The sequence below is a fragment of the Aquarana catesbeiana genome, linkage group LG13 (genome assembly GCF_042186555.1).
Source record: "Aquarana catesbeiana isolate 2022-GZ linkage group LG13, ASM4218655v1, whole genome shotgun sequence".
NCBI lineage: Eukaryota > Metazoa > Chordata > Amphibia > Anura > Ranidae > Aquarana > Aquarana catesbeiana.
In genome coordinates, this window is record NC_133336.1 from 179,076,000 (window position 1) to 179,095,736 (window position 19,737).

Below are 19,737 nucleotides of genomic sequence, written 5' to 3' on the forward strand. Positions count from 1 at the left end.
AACCTTCCTTAGTTGAGAGACAACTAACTATCTTTGAATAATTATTAATAAAGGAACAAAGACTGACTCATAATTTATCAACTATATATAAGCTCCTACTTCCTCCGGAAATGCAAAATGAACTAATATATATGAAAAAATAGAAAAGGGAAATGGGAAGTGTAACGGAACGTCGCACACTTGAGTGCTTTCGTCATATACCGCTTCCTCCCAGATACTCGTTTGTAGGGATGAGCCGAACACCCCCCGGTTCGGTTCGCACCAGAACCTGTTCGCACAAACGTTAGAACCCCATTGACGTCTATGGGACTCGAACGTTCGAAATCAAAAGTGCTCATTTTAAAGGCTAATTTGCATGGTATTGTCCTAAAAAGGGTTTGGGGACCCGGGTCCTGCCCCAGGGGACATGTATCAATGCAAAAAAAACTTTTAAAAACGTCCATTTTTTCGGGAGCAGTGATTTTAATGATGCTTAAAGTAAAAAAAAAATAAGTGAAATATTCCTTTAAATATCGTACCTGGGGTGTGTCTATAGTATGCCTGTAAAGTGGCGCGTGTTTCCCGTGTTTAGAACATTCCCTGCACCAAATGTCATTTTTAAAGGAAAAAATCTCATTTAAAACTGTTTGCGGGTTTAATGTAATGTCGGGTCCTGGCAATATGGATGAAAATCAGTGAGACAAACGGCATGGGTACCCCCCAGTCCATTACCAGGCCCTTTGGGTCTTGTATGGATATTAAGGGGAACCCCGCACCCAAATTAAAATAAGGAAAGGTGTGGGGCCACCAGGCCCTATATACTCTGAACAGCAGTATACAGGTGGTGCAAACAAGACAGGGACTGTAGGTTTGTTGTTAAGTAGAATCTGTTTGTCATTTTGAACGGGTACATTTTTAACGTGTTTAGCTCCAGCCAAAATATCTTTTTTAAGCTTTTTGGAAAACATAGGGAAGGGTTATCACCCCTGTGACATTTGTTTTGCTGTCTTTCCTCCTCTTTAGAAGATTTCACCTCACTTTTTGTCCCAATGACAAATGTTTTTTGAGAATTTGGGGTTTTTTGTGGAACAAGGATTGGAAAGCATCAGTGGAAAGCAGAAATGTTTTTCCCATATTAACTCTTACAGGAGAGAATTTCCCTTCCTAGGGGTAGATTTCATCTCACTTCCTGTTGTCTCCTTCCGTTTGCAAGTAGGAGTCGTTTGTAAGTTAGATGTTTGAAAGTAGGGGCCTGCCCTATATACTCAGCAGAAAATTGGGCCTTAGGTGTTGTTGTGGCCACAACAACGTAAGCCCTCACAGGGCCTTACTGTGAAATATTAGATCAAGAATTGTAATTACATGCCCCTGTTGAACGGGGGCAGAAAAATTGGGCCTGTGGTGGTGGTGGTGGTGGTGCTGGTGCCACAACACTGCAACCCCTCACAGACACTTTAGTTGGAATGCAGGAATGAGCCCTGCTGCAAAGTATTGCATCAAAAATTGTAATTACACACCCCTGTTAAACAGGGGCAGAAAAATTGGGCCTTAGGCACTGGTGCTGGTGCCACAACACTGCAACCCCTCACAGACACTCTAGTTGGAACGCAGGAACGAGCCCTGCTGCAAAGTATTGCATCAAAAATTGTAATTACACACCCCTGTTAAACAGGGGCAGAAAAATTGGGCCTTAGGCACTGGTGCCGCAACACTGCAACCTCTCACAGACACTCTAGTTGGAATGCAGGAACGAGCCCTGCTGCAAAGTATTGCATCAAAAATTGTAATTACATGCCCCTGTTAAACAGGGGCTGAAAAATTGTGTCTTAGGCACTGGTGGTGGCGCCCAGAACCAAAAATGTTCTTACAAGCTATCAGCGTGATGATTGAGGAGGAAGAGGATAATTACTCAGGGATAGTCACTCAGCATCAGCATAGGCAGTCTTTGAAGGGATCTGAGATTTCAAAAAAAATTATTCGGTTACATCAGCATCAGGTGCTTGGTAGCTGGTGGTGATCCAAGACTGATTCATTTTTTTGAAGGTCAGTCGATCGACCGAGTCGCTGGACAAACGCACCCTGTGATCGGTTACCATGCCTCCAGCAGCACTGAATGTGCGTTCCGAAAGAACGCTGGATGCAGGACAGGCCAGTAGCTCAATTGCATACTGTGCAAGCTCTGGCCAGTGATCCATCCTCAAGACCCAGTAACCCAGAGGATTTTCGGTGGGAAAGGTGTCCAAATCTGATCTTGCCCCTAGGTATTCCTGCACCATGTAAAACAGACGCTGGTGAAGGTTGCTGGAACCGATCATACCTTGGGGCTGCGGACCAAAAAATTGTCTGAACACATCGGTCAGACGGCCACCTTCTCCACCGCTCCTTCTTTGACTGACCAAAGCCTCAGCAACACGTTGTCTAGAAACAGGAGTTTGTAACCTCCCAGTCTCTGGGAGGTAACGCGTTGCACAGACCTTTCTGCAAGGCCTCCCAAAGATGTTTCATCCTCTGCTCCCTCTGCGATTGCAAGATAAGGTCCGCAACCTTACCCTTGTAACGTGGATCAAGGAGGGTTGCCAGCCAGTATTGGTCCTTCTCCTTGATACCACAAATACGAGGATCCTTACGCAGGCTTTGCAGAATCAAGGAGGCCATGCAGCGTAGGTTTGCTGAGGCATTCGGTCCGGAGTCCTCTGGGTCATTAAGGACGACATGGTCCGCAGCCACCTCCTCCCAGCCACGTACAAGTCCATGTGTTTCTTGGGACTGATCCCTTAAAGACTGCTGCTGATGCTGAGTGCCAGGCTCCACCTCCATACTGACACAATCTTCCTCCTCCTCCTCCTCCTCCTCCTCGTCCTCTTCCTGTGTGATCGGCGGGCACGCAGGAACACTGTCTGGATAAAGGGGGCCTTGAGAGCTAAGGAAGTCCTCCTCTTCCTGCCTCTGTTCTGCCTCAAGTGCCCTGTCCATTATTCCACGCAGCGTGTGCTCACCATCCTCGTGGCCTCCTCAAATGGTGACAGGACAGTGCATGCATCCCTGATCATGGCCCACTGGCGTGGGGAAAAAAAACCAAGCTCCCCTGACCCTGTCCTGGTGCCATAGTCGCACAGGTACTCATTGATGGCCCTCTGCTGCGTGTGCAGCTGCTGCAGCATGGCCAACGTTGAGTTCCACCTGGTGGGCATGTCACAGATTAGGCGGTTCTTGGGCAGGTTAAACTCCTTTTGGAGGTCCGTCAGCCAAGCACTGGCATTATATGACCGGTGGAAATGCATACAGACTTTCCTGGCCTGCCTCAGGACATCCTGTAAGCCTGGGTACCTGCCCAAGAACCGCTGCACCACCAAGTTAAGGACGTGAGCCAAACAGGGCACATGGGTCATTTGTCCCTGTCGGAGGGCAGAGAGGAGGTTGGTGCCATTGTCGCAAACCACCATTCTTGCCTTAAGTTGGCGTGGCTTCAACCACCTCTGAACCTGCCCCTGCAGAGCTGACAGAACCTCTGCCCCAGTGTGGCTCCTATCCCCCAAGCACACCAGCTCAAGCACCGCATGGCATCTTTTGGCCTGCGTACTTGCGTAGCCCCTTGAACGGCTACGGAGCACCGCTGGTTCCGAGGACAAAGCACAGGAAGAGGCCATGGAGGAAGAAGAAGAGGAGGGGGTGGAGGAGAGAGGTGTGTCACAATCATTAGCATTTTGGAGGCGTGGTGGCGGAACAACCTCCAACACTACTGCACCTTGTCCTGCATCCTTCCCAGCTGCCAGCAGAGTCACCCAATGTGCCGTGAAACTTAGGTAAAGTCCCTGTCCATGCCTGCTGGACCAGGAGTCAGCGGTAATATGCACCTTACCGCAGACCGCCCTGTCCAGCGAGGCATGGACATTGCCTTCCACATGCCGGTAGAGAGCCGGAATCGCCTTCCGTGAGAAAAAGTGGCGTTTGGGTACCTGCCACTGAGGAACCGCACATTCCACAAACTCACGGAAGGGGGCAGAGTCTACCAACTGAAAAGGCAGCAGTTGAAGTGCTAGCAATTTTGCCAAGCTAGCATTCAACCGCTGGGCATGTGGATGGCTGGGAGCAAACTTTTTTCGGTGGTGCAGCAGCTGGGGCAGGGAAATTTGCCTGGTACAATCTGACCAAAAGCAGATTGCCCACAAGTACTTGGCTGTGACACACCTAATTCTACACCTTCATTCCTCTCAGTGCAGGTCTCAGAGAGGACTGAAGGTATAGTGGGGTTGGAAATCTCAGCTGATGAGGAGCAAGGAGAGGTCCTTTTTGTTCTTTGGTGTGGGTCTTTTAGATACGCTTGCCAACTACTGCATGGCAGGTCAACATATGTCTGGTCAAGCATGTGGTACCCAAGCGGGAGATGTTTTGGCCACGCGAGATACGCTTGAGACATATGTTGCAAATAGCAGCGGTGCGATCTGATGCACTCGTCTCAAAAAAGGCCCACACCAAAGAACTTTTTGAATAACGCGCAGACTGCAGCGCCCTGCACATGTGGAGCTTTGGGGTGTGATGGAGTCAATGTGCTGCCCTTATGATGTGCCACCTCCTCCTCCTCTCTCCTATCAGGCACCCACGTTGAGTCAGTGACCTCATCATTCCCTCCCTCCTCATCACTGGAGCAAACCTGGCAGTATGCTGCAGCAGAGGGAGCATGACTGCCAGATTGCTGTCCTTCTTGGGCACCCCCTCTGTCCGTGCTCATATTACTGCCTTCATCGAGCTCAGTATCATCATCAGAGCCTTCCAAACGCTGGGCATCCTCCTGGAGCATGTACCCAACACTGTGGTCAAACAGTTCGAGGGACTCCTCAGGAGGACATGGTGGGGCTAGGGAAGGAGTCACTGATGACATTGAGCCGAGGGAAGAGGCCGCTGCTTTGCCAGACAAAGTACCCTGGGCATGGGTGAGAGAGGATGAGGAGGATGAGGACAGCTTGGTCATCTACTCGACCAAGTCTTCCGCATGTTGTGGCTCAACACGGCCAGCTGCCGAAAAAAAGGATGCACCGTCTCCACGACCAGCACTAGACACAGAGCCTGCTTGCCCTCTCTTATTGGCTTGTGACTGTCTGCCTCTCCTTCTTGGCCTTCCAGACATACTAATGGCCTGTAGCTGCACTAAGCTGGGATATATATATATATATATATGTACTGATACTGCAGCTAGCAAACTCAACTGCCTGCCTGTAGTATGAGAACACCACCAACTTTCTACAGGTAGCTTTAGCTGAACACTGTGAGGTGGACGCACCCCACTAACTTGTAGGTTTAGCTGAACACTGTGAACAGGACGCACCCCACTAACTTGTAGGTTTAGCTGAACACTGTGAACAGGACGCACCCCACTAACTTGTAGGTTTAGCTGAACACTGTGAGCAGGACGCACCCCACGAACTTGTAGGTTTAGCTGAACACTGTGAGGTGGACGCACCACACTAACTTGTAGTTTTAGCTGAACACTGTGAGCAGGACGCACTGCACTAACTGTAAATAGTCTAGCTGCTTGACTGTGGTACTAATAGGATCAAAAGAACACCAGTAATTTTCTTCAGGTAGCTGTATATACTGTAACAAGACAAGCCTGCCTGTCAGTAAGAAGATAACAGGAACGGATCTAGCTGAACACTGTGAGCAGGACGCACTGCACTAACTTGTAGGTTTAGCTGAACACTGTGAGGTGGACGCACCCCACTAACTTGTAGGTTTAGCTGAACACTGTGAGCAGGACGCACTGCACTAACTGTAAATAGTCTAGCTGCCTGACTGTGGTACTAATAGGATCAAAAAAACACCAGTAATTTTCTTCAGGTAGCTGTATATACTGTAACAAGACAAGCCTGCCTGTCAGTAAGAAGATAACAGGAACGGATCTAGCTGAACACTGTGAGCAGGACACACCCCACTAACTTGTAGGTTTAGCTGAACACTCTGAGCAGGACGCACCCCACTAACTTGTAGGTTTAGCTGAACACTGTGAGGTGGACGCACCCCACTAACTTGTAGGTTTAGCTGAACACTGTGAGCAGGACGCACTGCACTAACTGTAAATAGTCTAGCTGCCTGACTGTGGTACTAATAGGATCAAAAAAACACCAGTAATTTTCTTCAGGTAGCTGTATATACTGTAACAAGACAAGCCTGCCTGTCAGTAAGAAGATAACAGGAACGGATCTAGCTGAACACTGTGAGCAGCTCGCACTGCACTAACTTGTAGGTTTAGCTGAACACTCTGAGCAGGACGCACCCCACTAACTTGTAGTTTTAGCTGAACACTGTGAGCAGGACGCACTGCACTAACTGTAAATAGTCTAGCTGCCTGACTGTGGTACTAATAGGATCAAAAGAACACCAGCAATTTTCTTCAGGTAGATGTATATACTGTAACAAGATAAGCCTGCCTGTCAGTAAGAAGATAACAGGAACGGATCTAGCTGAACACTGTGAGCAGGACGCACTGCACTAACTGTAAATAGTCTAGCTGCCTGACTGTGGTACTAATAGGATCAAAAGAACACCAGCAATTTTCTTCAGGTAGCTGTATATACTGTAACAAGACAAGCCTGCCTGTCAGTAAGAAGATAACAGGAACGGATCTAGCTGAACACTGTGAGCAGGACGCACTGCACTAACTGTAAATAGTCTAGCTGCCTGACTGTGGTACTAATAGGATCAAAAGAACACCAGCAATTTTCTTCAGGTAGCTGTATATACTGTAACAAGACAAGCCTGCCTGTCAGTAAGAAGATAACAGGAACGGATCTAGCTGAACACTGTGAGCAGGACGCACTGCACTAACTGTAAATAGTCTAGCTGCCTGACTGTGGTACTAATAGGATCAAAAGAACACCAGTAATTTTCTTCAGGTAGCTGTAAATACTGTAACAAGACAAGCCTGCCTGTCAGTAGGAAGATAACAAGAATGGATCTAGCTAAACTGAATACAGTGTATATATATATATATATATATATATATATATATATATATGCAACACCTGGGATGCATATATATATACACAATACACTGTAAGTGCAGCTAACTGACTGACTGTTCTGCCTAATCTATCTAACTCAAATCAAATGTCACTGTCTGTCTCTCTCTCTCTCAATGAATGCCGGAACACACACTACACAGGGCCGCCGTGCAGGCGGCCTTATATAGTGTGGGGCGTGTACTAAATCCCCTGAGCCATAATTGGCCAAAGCCTCCTTGGCTTTGGCCAATTACGGCTCTCTGTTCAGGTGGCGCTGTGATTGGCCAAGCATGCGGGTCATAGTGCATGCTTGGCCAATCATCAGCCAGCAATGCACTGCGATGCCGCAGTGAATTATGGGCCGTGACGCGCCACACAAATTTGGCGCGAACGGCCCATATCGTTCGCAATTCGGCGAACGGACGAACAGACGATGTTCAAGTCGAACATGGGTTCGACTCGAACACGAAGCTCATCCCTACTCGTTTGATTGCTGAACATGGACTCTTTTTTTAGAACCAAAATACAAGTCTTTATATACAGTTAAATAGGAGGTTCCTACCTCCTGCTCATATTACTCTAACAAGACACCTGTAACCAGAAACCTAATTAACATGAGCTAGTTTACTAAATCATTTACCCAGACTAGGTGACTCAGAGACATGATCTTTAGGACAGACTTGCCGTCTTTTAGCTCAGAAGACACAATCAACATTATTATAAATAGAAACACAGAAAACCTTCTCACAATAGTTAATTAACACAAACAACAATGGGTGAAAGACTCTTAGAGCCCACACTAGCCTTATTTATAATAAACACATTATAGCAGACAACAGACAGGTGGCTGGAGTTGATGACATCAGCATCTTCTATGAGCCCCAACATTATGAATCAGTCACTATTTATAATATGGCATATACAGAGTTCTCAGAATTTTGGCATTTGGGGGGACATGGACTTGAATCCAAAGTAACATTACTTCAAGGTCCCCAGGCATACACATCGCAAAAAGTATTGTTCCCTTAAAATCCAGGGCCCATAATCAGAAGGCAAGAGGCTAGCATTCAGTCCTCTCCAAAAGCCTCTGTCCCCGCTAGGTCTGTCACAGGGAGCTTGATCACATTGGTAGAATGGGATAAGGCATTTTCCTTGGCACATAAAACCTCAGTTGCGATAAGAAATCAAGAAAGGAATTACAAAATTATTATGAGATGGTATAGGACCCAAGTGGAAATACATAAAATAAATGGAGGGAACTCAGAATTATGTTGGAGATGTCTTAAAGAAAGAGGGACTATGACACATATATAGCATAACTGTTCTATGGTGAAGGAGCTCTGGGATGGTATTTTCAAAATATATCGGAAGATATCGGGCCACAAGATACAATCAAGTGTAAAAATTTCAATATTGAATATTATTCCAAGAGCTAGAAAGACAATTAAGACTGATATCTTCCACCATATGATACCAGCAGCCATAACGATAATAGCCCGAAAGTGGCGACAAACCAACAGTCCCACAATAGCAGAATCGATTTGTGAGATGAGTGAAATACAGCAAATATAGACAATGATAATGATTGAGGAGAAAATGAACACCCAAAATGTAAAAATATGGGAAAAATGGGGAGAGTTTAGGTCCTCGGCAAAGGTACTTGAATATTTAAGAAAGGAACGAACCACCCTTACGCATAGGGTTAAGGGGAGGGGGGGAGGGAGGGGGTGGAAATTTCTTTTCCTTTTTTTTTTTTTTTTGGGAGGGGAGATGTGGTTGCTTAGAAAGAATGGTAGGAAGATAATGTCAGTGACCCTATGTATGAGAATAAAATATTGAAATTGTTTTAATATATAGCTAATATATTAAAAAATATATATAAAAAAATTAAAAATAACACACACCTCTAAAAGTACAAAAACTCAGTTAAAGTTAGTAAATTCAGTGCAAAGTAGAGATTTTCACTTAAAAGAAAATGGTGCCTAGAGAAAAGGTGGTGGCTCAGACCTCATGGCCACACACACACACACACACACACACACACAAAGGAATTGGTGCAGTTTCCACTCTGGGATGATTTACAGGCTAAACAGTATAAAATCCTAATCTCAAAATCACATTTTTAAACCTGGCCCAAAAGCAGAGCAAGCAGAGCAAGCAGTTTTTGGGAGGGGAGATGTTGTTGCTTAGAAAGAATGGTAGGAAAATAATGTCAGTGACCCTATGTATGAGAATAATATATTGAGATTGTTTTAATATATAGCGAATATATTAAAAAATATATATAAAAAAATAAAAAATAACACACACCGCTAAAAGTACGAAAACTCAGTTAAAGTTAGTAAATTCAGTGCAAAGTAGAGATTTTCACTTAAAAGAAAATGGTGCCTAGAGAAAAGGTGGTGGCTCAGACCTCATGGCCACACACACACACACACACACACACACACAAAGGAATTGGTGCAGTTTCCACTCTGGGATGATTTACAGGCTAAACAGTATAAAATCCTAATCTCAAAATCACATTTTTAAACCTGGCCCAAAAGCAGAGCAATTCCAGCCAAAACCAAAACACAGCAGACACAAAATGGTAGTTGCAACAAAATGGTGACAACAACAAAAAAAAATGGCCGACGAAAGCCAGGCCACGACAAAATGGTGCCATTAACACATGAAATGAGGTTGTTGATCCCGCCAAAACCGAGATTTCTTCACTAGCTACACAAACTTCTCCCCACAAAACTACACATTTGAGACACCAAATAAACTCTTGCAAACATTTTAGGCTATATACTACTAGGGACCTTGACCAACCAAACAAACAACACAGGCTCTCCAATCAAACAACGTTACATAAAACACAAAATAACACGACTCAAACATACACTCTTGTTTCCAAATAAAGTTCATATACTTACTCTGGCATCTTCCATAGGAACCAAACATTTGAGAAATAACCACAGTGGTGCTTGCATGTATGATCTTTTCATCTCAAAACAGAAAGAGCTCCCTCCTTGCTATTACCTTCAAACCTGACACCACCCACAGGGCATAGCCCATTCATGAAACAGCTTCCAGTGTAAGTGCAATGCATGTCCGCCCTTCCGCCTCTTCGCCACATGACCACTTGAATATGCAGCAGACATTTTCAAAAGCAACATTAAAACAACCATCAAAGTTCACTAAACCATTTGTAGGTGAAAAATATTATTACATTTATGGGGACATGTGTCTTGAGATAATATACACAACTGGCTTAGTCCCATACAAAGGTAAAAATCACAATTCATCCATTTCTATTTCTCATATACATAACAAACTTATTACACAACATACAGTTATACAGCCTCCTCAGTCACACACAGCATTCACTTTAAATTTGTACTAAATGGGACCTATAAAGGATTTAAATATAGGTGCTTCCCCAATAGACCTACTTACAATGACAAAAATAGAACCTACAATAAAAGTCCCATCATTATACAGAAAGCGACAAAAAAATATAAGGTTCTTTGCCTAGCAGATCTTACCCCTGTAGCACACTACCCCCATAGATGCTGCTGGGTTAGTTCATATTACAGTACATGCTGGTTTAACCCCCGCTTCTTCCACCCCGCTGTAGTAACCACAGACACAGTTGAACAGTTCAAACGATAACTTTTATTCCTGATTTGGCAGTAGTGTTACTTGAATGAAGCCAACCGATATAAGTTGACTCTTGTCTAAACTGCACGAGTAGTTAGAATCTTCCCTTAACGAACTGGCTCATGCCCCTCTGAAAAGCATGTGGTACTACTGAAATGCTGGGTGTCTCAGGCCTCACCTGCCTTCTCACCTCTGATCACTTCTTCCCTCGCCAGCTCAAGGAAGCCCAGGAACCCCTCGGTCTCCCCCCCGGTCTACTCAGGTCGGTCCTGCAGCTACTTCTTGATTCTTGAAACCTTCCAGCTATGGAGTCTCTGAACCTCCATGCCTTCCAGCTATACTTTGCAGCTCTCCTCCCTCCTGTTTACTGCTACTTCCCAACTGTACAGCACTTCCAAGTTTACCCAAAGAACGATACTCTGAATAATGCTCTTTGGGCTGACTGATTGAATTTCTCCAGGGTATTAACTCTCTAAGGCCCAACTCCTTGCACAGTCCTCTTTATTGACCCGCACTCCAATGCTCTTTGCGAGGTATTGATTCTCTAAGGCCGATGACCTGCACCTCCTCCAGGACCCGCACTTTAATACCTTTAAGTCTCTTGGGAGCACTGTTTCTCTGGGTTTCCACTTACCTGCACTCCTGATCAACAGTCCATATTTGCCATAGAAGGTCAATCACCCAGTCTTCCTCCTCTCTGTAGTAGCAGTTTCCTCCTGTTATTAGTAGCAGCTTTCTCCTGATGTCTCCTCCATCTCTCCTCCCCAGATGCCACGTTCCCCTCCCCAGAGGGGAGAGCGCCCGAGCTGCACCTATGTGGATGTGCTCTCTCTCTCTTTTCTATATCTTGAAACCACCACCATTATCTGGAGGATCCTGGCGGATGTGTGGTGCCTTTGAATTGCCCATTGATCAATAGAGGAGAAGATTGGTCACTCTGTCTTTGGAACCTGAACCATGCCACATTCCTGTGGTGAGTTGAGTCTGAGATTCACAGCTGATCAGCAAGGGAGAAGACTGCACACCCTGTCCCTGGAACCCTTCTAAATCTACCGTATTCTGGTTTATGCCTGATTGATTCACCGCCGTTGGCGAGTGGGTCCACCATTTAGGGTAAGAGTAGTGGAGGCACTACCCTGGGTGTTATTACAACCACTGATCATGTGTTTATATTGCACAGAAGAAATATTGGCTTGTCCTATATTACTTTGCATGCACGTTATAGCATCTTAAAACCATGGACTCATATAACTGTTTTTATCTACATGTGATGCATTTATACCATTGATTTATTATCTGCAACGATATATCTTGGATTATTTGCACTCACTATATTTGTATTTTGTATTATATACCTTAGATGACACTCACGGGATTTATATTCAGTTTGTACAGCTTGAATGTAACATTCACTTGTTTCTCCCAGAGTCAAACCGTGTTTACACTTATCATTTGCCAATATTGAAGTATTTACTTCACAGTTTGTGAGTTATATTCATCGATAAGTTTATATGAATTTGTGTGATTTTCTAAGTCGCTGCGATTTACATTCATCTATAAATTTACATTCATCGATAAGTTTATACAAATTTGTGTGATTTCCTAAATCGCTGTGATTCACATTCATCTATAAATCTATGTGATTTTGTGCATTTTGTTTATCGCTGCATCATGAATTCATATAATTGATTCATTACCTGCAGCAGTACATCCTTGATCACTGATACTCACTACATTTGTATTTTGTATCATACACTTTAGTATATACTTACGGGATTCATATTCAGTTTGACAACTTGAATACAACATTTCTTTATCTTTCTCAGAGTCATATAGATTGTTTACATTCACTACTTGTTAACAGTGAATTATTCACTTCACATTTTGTGATTTATATTCATTCATTCATCTATGCGATTTTGTGCGATTTTTGTAATCGCTTAAGCATTTTTTCTTTAATTCACTCATCCACATGTTTTGTTGCATTTTCACCATATGCACGCCTTCTCTGAGTGATACAGTGGAACCTCGTTTTAAGAGTAGCTTGGTTTGAGAGCGTTTTGATTTGCGAGCATTTTTTTTTTAAATATCTGACTTGGTTTATGAATGTTGTCTCGCAAGATGAGCAGAATTCAACCTAATAGGGCCTGCAGTACCGCATTTGGCCTGACGTGCGAGGGCGCCGGAGCCAAGCAGAGCCGAACAGCAACGATCGCAGCCGATCGCCGCCGTTCTGCATTGCTCGGAAAGACACGGAAATACACAGACATACTCAGTTTCCAAGCCTTTCCCACGTCTGCAGAGGTCAGCAGATGTGTCCACGGCCTTTCTGGCCGTTTCTGAGGCTTTTTGCCCCCACCTCTGGCCGCATGCGGTATTGCATCCCATTAAAGTCAATGCGGAACAAATTATTTTCGTTTCCATTGGCTTCAATGGGAAAACTCGCTTTGATATGCGAGTACTTTGGATTAAGAGCATGCTCGTAATCCGAGGTTCAACTGTATATGATTGTATTTGCAGTTTATATAGCCCTCGGATTCATATCTTGGATACATTCTTGCGTTTAATACATACCATTAGCGCTACACTTCATCTCGCAGATCTTACCCCATACAGCGGACAGAGAATCAAAATCCCGAACACAGAACAGCAAAAATGTTCGAAAAAACTTGAAGCATGATTGTCTTACCATAGGCCGGCCTTTGCTGGTCTGGTTCTAGATCATCATTCTCCCTCGAGGTCTGCTGAATTTGGAAGATCTGTTGGCTTCCTTTCTGACCTGCCATAAATGTCAGGGAAAGTTTAAGCTTCTCCCTATAGGCATATCATTTCTTTGCGTTTAAAAGCACAAAAACAGCTCTCTCATATAATGCCGGGGAAGCGCGCTTTCTATCTCTCCAAGCAACACAGACACAGATGCTGGTATCACCTTGAGCTTAGCAGAATCCTCGAGAGAATAGTCAGCTCCTTTTATTTATACTATAAACATGAACAAACAAAGGAAGGTGGTGGCTTCAGAATCAGCCAATCAGACACTTGTATTCTTTCAAAAGAACCAATCACACACACATGTATATGTTCAAATAGAAATACAGTAGGGGCGTGGCTAGCCGGCGGAGTGTATGGACGCTCACTGAGGGAGCTCCTCTCTGCCACGGGCCATCGGGGACTAATACACCGACTAGAAACCTCGTTTTTGAGCACTAATAGCACCGCTCAGATCGGGTACACCTCAGGATGCCTTCCAGGAAGAGAAAGGAGGACACACAACCGAGCAAGCTGCCGGATTATTTTATGCTGCAGCGCCGATATTCAGACCAAGATGGCGGTGGCAAGCAGGGAGAGCACACACGCGGCTCTCATTCACAGGGCAGCACAGCACCAGCGTTGCACTCAGGCCGTTTCAACAACAAGCCAGGAAAGGGGAATTACCCCCCACCTCCTTCAGCCTCATCTAGCCCAGCCAAAAGTAAACCCAAACTGGACTGTACTGAGGAAGAAGACGAAGAGGTAAGCCTGAATTCATCACAAGATGATACCAAAGAACTGCAAGATTCTATAACTGACTTTCCCACTGAAAACACACCTGTAATGGATACCACTCTAAAGGATATGCTAGTATCCCTAAGATCCACATTGCAGGCAGATATCCAAGCACTAACCAGGCAATTTAAATCAGAAATCTCCACAGTGAATAAGAGAGTATCCCATGTGGAGACAAAAAATTGGAGACAATGACAGGGAAGACGACATGCTGCAGATGAAACTTAAACTAGGAAATTTGGAGGACAGATCTAGGAGGAACAATGTTAAAATAAGGGGGATCCCTGAAACAGTTAAACCTCCTGATCTGAAGGACTACTTTATCCAAATCTTGAAATCGGTTCTTCTTGACGCAACCCAAGAGGAACTCATTGTAGACCGCATCCACCAGTTACCAAAGCACAAACATATTGTTGCACACTTACCCAGAGACACTATTGTCAGGATCCATTTTTAGCACATTAAGGATCAGTTTATGGCAGCAACTAGACGCCAAGATTTACTACCAGCAGATTTGCAGGATCTCTCTTTCTTTGCAGACTTGTTGGCCTTTACCATGCAGCAACGCAAACAACTGGCTACCATTACAAAGCCCCTGAACAACCACCATATCACCTATCGCTGGTTATATCTAGCGAAGCTGATTACAAAAGATGGCGCTACACATCTGCTATCCAACATGAATGATGGCCTCCGTCTTATGCGGGAATGGCAGATTATTGCTTCTGACACCACAGACGATATCGACCACGACTAACCTGTATTATCCAGCAACGAATTCTGTCGCAAAAGCAGGCTGATTCTATTTACACGAGTTTTGTACTCATAATAATTCCCTGATGGCCCAGGGGATTGCTGCATTCTCTGTTTTTCTTCTCAGACACCCCCATAAGTTGAGCGGTTGTTAATACCGCACAGATTCTCCTCAGAATCGCAAGTTGTTATACTGTTATTCTTTCTGGAACTTTACTAACTGTTCTTTCTAAAGGTTTTCCTAAAGACCCATCCATCTTTGTGGACCACTAAGGAGGACGGCATACCACAGTCAATCGAACATCTATCTAACGGGACCGTCTACGCACCTCATCCTAAACCAGGCTTCCTAAAGTCCCATCCATCCTTGTGTACCACTACGGAGAACAGCATACCATATTTAACCAAACAACTACCTACCGGGACTATCTGCGCTCCTCATCTAGAACCTGGTAATTTGACACCACCTCGGTCCCCATCAATTACCTATACACAGACACTCAAATAAGCTGAACATGCCATTAAAAATTATGTTCTTTAATGTTAAAGGTCTGAACAGCCCATACAAAAGGCAAATGGCATGGAAAGAAGCCACAAATCTCCATAGTGACGTAATCTGTTTCCAAGAAACCCACTTTGCCTCCCACAAACCACCTACTTTCCAGCCAATTTCCTCACATTTTCAAGCAAACTATACTTCAAAGAAGAGGGGAGTGGCAATAGCCATTAAAGACTCCATACAATTTAAAAGTTTGGATGTTCATTTGGACGAATCAGGAAGATACATAATCCTTGAATGTGAACTGAACAACAATAAATACACATTGGTGAATGTATATCTACCCAACACTAAGCAAATTTCTTTTGTGAAGGTTTGGAAAAAGGTCTCAGCAATGAGACAAGGGCATGTCATCATGTGCGGAGATTTTAATATAATCCCTAACAAAGATATGGACTTATCCAGTCATACAAGAAACCAACAGAACAGAGCAACTCTAGATAGCTTCATCTCCTCCTCAGGTCTTTATGATGTGTGGAGATGTAAAACACTCATCAGAAAAGGACTATATGTTTTTCTCCGGTGTATATCACACATATTCTCGAATAGACCTGTTTTAGTGGATATGTTTATTCTGCAACAAATTACAAAGTCTGATTTATATTGTATTACATGGTCGGACCATGCTCTGATATCCATTGGTGTGGGGGATCATTGTACCGGGACCAGGGCTAACAGGTGGCAAAATGACATCTACACATTATCTCAACCTCAAAATTTAGAACAAATTGAGAAAGCAATTAAAGAATTCTTTGCCATCAATTCTCCCTCGGTCGATGATCCCTTTACATTGTGGAATACCCATAAAATTTATATTAGAGGCTTGCTTATACAGATGAGTGCAAAGTAAAGGAAACAAAGGTTTGAATGTCTAAACGAATTGCGAAAAAGAATCCAACAATTAGAAAACATCAATAAGCAGCAATCTACACAGAAAATCAGGGAATCACTGTTCAATACCAGGCAAGAACTACAAACCCACCTGATAGCACAACATGACCACCAATTGCGTTCATTAAAAGCCCAGTCATACAGATATGGGAACAAAGCGGGGAAACTATTAGCTACTCAAATTAAAGAAAAAACTATCAAACAAAAAATCCCCTACATAATAAACCCTAAATCAAAACAAAAAGTCACAAATCCAAAAGAAATAGCAGACGCATTTAGCGATTACTATGATACACTTTACAATCTTAACAAAGACCCAGACACATGCCAACCCAACGATACTATAATCTCTGATTTCTTAGCATCAGTAAACCTGCCTAAAATATCTCAAGATAACTTATCCCTCCTGAACAAACCCTTTACAACACAAGAAATAGAAAATTCTATTAAAAACCTCCCTCACAACAAAGCCCCAGGACCTGTCGGATATTCTTCTGAATATTACCAACTGTTTAGCTCCACCCTATCCCCGCACTTATTCCCAGTTTTTGAAGCAGCCACATCCACAGCAAAATTTCCTTCAGAAATGCTCACAGCAACAATAATTACACTCCCCAAACCAGACAAAGAACCTAACCTTCCGCAAAATTTTAGACCAATCTCTTTACTGAACATAGATGTTAAAATACATACCAAATTAATAGCGAATAGACTGTCAACCTTGTTACCTAAACTAATAAATTATGATCAAGTGGGCTTTGTGTTGGGCCGACAGACCACAGATGCCACCAGGAGAATGTTAAATCTGCTGCACTTAGTCGGGGAAAATTAAGAGCCTTCTCTGCTTCTGACATTAGACGCAGAGAAGGCTTTTGATAGAGGGCACTGGGGCTACTTAAGCAAAGTATTGGAAAAAGTTGGAATGATCGGTCCAATACAAAGGGCCATAATAGCACTATATTCCTCACCATCAGCGTTTGTGTGTAGCATGGTTAAATAACTCATCCCCACTGTCACTTCTGATAGCAGCCAACGTAGCTAAAAATAGCAAAATACCAAAACTCCCCACAATAGAAGCAACGGTACAAGCTTGGGCTGAACTCAGTGTAAAAGGGAACGAATTCTACCCGACAACAAACATCCCCATCCCTCTAGAATCACTCCAGTGGATAATACCCAACATAAGGCTTCACAATTAGATAAGAAACAACATATTAAACTTAGCAGATATTACTAGAGGAGATAAATTACTTCCATTCACAACATTACAGCAGAAATTCAACATTCCGAATTAAAAATTCTTGACATATACCCAAATCTCCTTCTATTTCCAAAAGACAAAGACCACCCACATTCCGATTATAGGAAAAGTTTGGTCCTACACTCAGTCAAACAATCCCAAATTGAAGGGAATAACAATGATATATAACTCAATGAAATCAAAAGATGCATTCACCAAACACAAACCATTAGTAAACTGGGAAAAACAAATTGGTAAAGAATTTTCAGATCTCCAGTGGAAAAATGCAATTAAAATTAATCGCATGTTCTCAAGATATTCAAAGTATGAAGAATTAACACAAAAACTCATGTTGAAGTGGTATTTTACTCCATACATAATAGCTAAATTCTCAAAGGGGAATTCAAATCTGTGCTGGAGAGGTTGCGGACAGGTAGGGACCCTGGCACATATGCTAGGGTCATGCCCTAATCTCCGAAATTTCTGGCTAGAAATTTATAACTTACTATGGAAGTTCACAAGCAAAAGATTGCTGCTCCAATCTCTCAAATCCGTATCAAGACACCCGCCCTAATGGAACTCACAGGTGCTGGCTCTGCACAAGCTTGAGGAAAGAAAAAGATCCTGGACGGCCGCACACCATAGAAGGTATCTTTATTGATATGAAGAAATAAAATCAGTCACCTTATGTACAGGGAGGAACAGGAAAGATAGCTAACATGTTTCACGCCCCATCATTACACTTATTCATCATAGCATTCCATTTTATTATTATGTTTACTATTTGTCTATTTGATAAAAGTGTCAGACGATTCCAGAACTGCTGTTCAACTTAGGAAACTGGAACTCATGTTATACTATATTAATGAATGTTACTATGCTTATTATCAATGTGTGGACAAGGTGCTTTGGGGTGGAGGGGCCGAGCCCCCCTGCCCCAAAGCACCCCCCTGTGTTAAGGGCATGTGGCCTGGTATGGTTCAGGAGGGGGGGGGGGGGCGCTCACTCATCCCCCCCTCCTGACCTGCAAGGCTGCATGCTCGGATAAGGGTCTGGTATGGATTTTGGGGGGACCCCACTCTGCTTTTTTTTACATTTTGGCATGGGGTTCCCCTTAAAATCCAAATCCTAAGGGTCTAGTATGGGCTGGTGGGGGGGCACACCGTTTTTTTCTTTATTTTATTTTTTTCAGTAGCCAGATGTTGGAAATTGCATCTTCAAGTCAATTTAAATGTGAATTTACTTTTTTCTTTAGAAATGTAATTTTTGCTACAGCATGTTCTATATATGCTACAGATGCGCCACTTTACAGGCAGACTAAGGGGACCCCCAGGCACTATATTTAAAGGAAATTTTCATTTTTTTTTGTTGCACTTTAAGCATTGTTTAAATTATTGCTCTTAAAAAATAATGGTGTAGCAAGGTCCCGGGGCCCAAGAGGTCTAATGGTGACCTCAAGGGTTAGGGAGAGCTGACATCCTTCCTTGTAACCAGTCACTTTTTGGATACAAACAAGAGTTTTATTGTAATGTTAATTGGCAGACTCTGAGACTACAATAGATAGACAGCTATACAGTGGAAGGCCTCCAGCTTTCTGTATAGGTATGACCGCTGTCTCCTATGGCAACTAATCTTGTAACAGTTACTAACAGTAGTTATTTATAGCTCTTGGTAACACAGAACAGTCCTTTTACTTATCTCACAATATCCCACTGTAGATCTTCACTTACTGAGCTCCAAGTCTCTCGCTAGACTTCCAGATCCCTGTCGTCACTGGATCCCCTGAGCTCTTCCACAGCTTTGCCGCTGTATACTCCTCAAGTGTCACCCCTGCTGGCATGGCACTTGCTGATGCTTTCCCACTTCTTCACCGTCCCCAGTTGGTGAGATGACTGCTCTGGTACTTGCTTCAACTTACTCACAGTAGTCTCCGGTAACAACGGTAACAAGGGGAATGGTCCCTTAGTGGCGACAGCTTCCCCTCTACATCCGACCACAACTGGTTCCTTCTTAACTCGGTTGGACTCCAATCCTGTAGACCCAACCCTACGCTGCTTCTCCTGCTCCTGGATAGGCCGCCGGCTACCGGCCTAGCAGCCCGGGGGGGGGGACATAACACACATCCACCC

The 19,737-nt window shown here is 43.8% G+C and overlaps 1 long non-coding RNA gene across 7 annotated transcripts in view; it reads right to left on the reverse strand.

The window, feature by feature from the left end:
- Positions 1-18,264, reverse strand: part of LOC141117457 (uncharacterized) — a 135,751-nt gene extending 117,487 nt beyond the window's left edge. For all 7 annotated transcript variants that reach the window (XR_012237156.1, XR_012237157.1, XR_012237155.1 and 4 more), the window contains exon 1: positions 18,115-18,264. This is a non-coding gene — a long non-coding RNA (uncharacterized lncRNA). The remainder of the gene's footprint in view (positions 1-18,114) is intronic.
- Positions 18,265-19,737: the final 1,473 nt, after the last annotated feature.